Source organism: Ipomoea triloba, chromosome 15 (assembly GCF_003576645.1).
Source record: "Ipomoea triloba cultivar NCNSP0323 chromosome 15, ASM357664v1".
Lineage (NCBI taxonomy): Eukaryota > Viridiplantae > Streptophyta > Magnoliopsida > Solanales > Convolvulaceae > Ipomoea > Ipomoea triloba.
The window spans coordinates 19,556,770-19,558,456 of NC_044930.1; positions in this window are offsets into that span (position 1 = coordinate 19,556,770).

Below are 1,687 nucleotides of genomic sequence, written 5' to 3' on the forward strand. Positions count from 1 at the left end.
GCAACAGCCGCAATCCCACTGTCCCAAGTCAGTAACTCTGCTCTGGACGAACAGGTAGCAGCTTCGAGAGGTGACTCCGAGGCCTCTGAAGCACTTGAGGTGGCTCCCAACACTGTTCTTCTTTTGCCACCACCTACGTCCACACCCTCGATTGACAACGATGAAGCTCAGATAGTTCGAGAGGGTGTAGTTCCGTTGCTCACACTGCCAGGTTTTCCTACTGCTCATGAAATAATTATCATTCCAGACTCATCAGAGCAGACCGAAATGCAGTCCAATGAGCACTTAGAGCAGATTGCCCCAAGTCCTACTGGTTCGAGGAGTACTGAGGAGGACGATGCGACCATCGAAGGTGGAAACCAGGAAGCACCTGTCGACACCTCGTCTCCAACCTCACCAGCAGACGACCAAGTTCCCAGCACTGATTCGAGAAGTGACGCTGAGGGGGAACTTCTATTGGATGGAAACCGGGAAGCGTCCAATACCGAAGAACCCTCCCCGGCTGATCCAATCTCCACAGTTGCTGAAGCTGAGGCTCCAGGTTCGAGAGGTGAAGAGCAAGAAGTGATCCATCCCTCAGGTGGAAACCGGGAAGCGCCTGACATGGAGCTACCTTTGAGCTCTGAACCCGGTGTCCCTGTGGCTCCTCAGACACTTAATCGAGAGGTGGACTCGCAACTGCAAGTCTTGGGTGGAAATCTGGAAGCACCCAAGTCCCCTCCGACAAAAGGTACATCTCGATCCTCTTCTCCTTCTTCTTCTGACTATGATCAACAGGCCGAGCATGAGTTCGTTGGCGAGGTGCGTCAATTTATGGCTGATCAAACTCAGAAGATGGTTAAACTTGAGCGCGTACTGGCCATTGTTCGAAACGCTGCACTACCTGTGGCTGGCACAAGCAAGTCTCAGGCCAATCATGAAGAACTACTCGAACAAGCAGTATGGGCTGAGACTGCAGCACAGAAAGCTGCAGATGAGGCTGCTCTAGCTCGAGCAGAGGCTGCAAGCGTGAAGGCTGAACTCGCTGAATTACGAGCAGAGCTTCGAGCCCACCAACATTCCAATGAACTTCGACAGGATGTGATGAAGGCCATACTCGATGACCTGTCGAACCAAGTGCCTGCCCAACTTCAAGCAATCTTCGAAGGTATGTCCATCCTCCTTTCACGTGCTGATGATGCCAACAAGGGGGAAAATAAAGGGAAGGGGACAAATACTCAGGGAAGGATATCAACCAGCAGCAAGAAAAGGGCAGCAAGTGAACCAGCTGGACCTCCTCCGAAAATACCAAGAATTATGAGCAAAGCAGTGGAGGATGCTAAACGAGCAGAAAATCTAAGGGTCCAGCGTACACTGGAAATGGAGAAAAGGAGAGAAGAGGACAGAGAAAGGAGAAGAAAAAGACAAGAACAACAGTCAAAAGAAGAAAGGAAGATCGATTTTCTCATGACAAACTTTAAGTTTGGAAACAGGGAAGATACTGAACAAATTCTGACTCTGGAGATATTCAAGCTTCTGAAAATCACTGGGATATCTACTCACAGCAATATGTCTCCAGAAGAATGCATTGCCTGGTGGAAAGATGGAGTAATTGATGGTGAGTTCGTGGGGGAAGCTTACAGGAACTACAGGCATCTAGATGTTACGGATGAATACATAAGCCTGGTAAATCCGAAAGACCCCATCA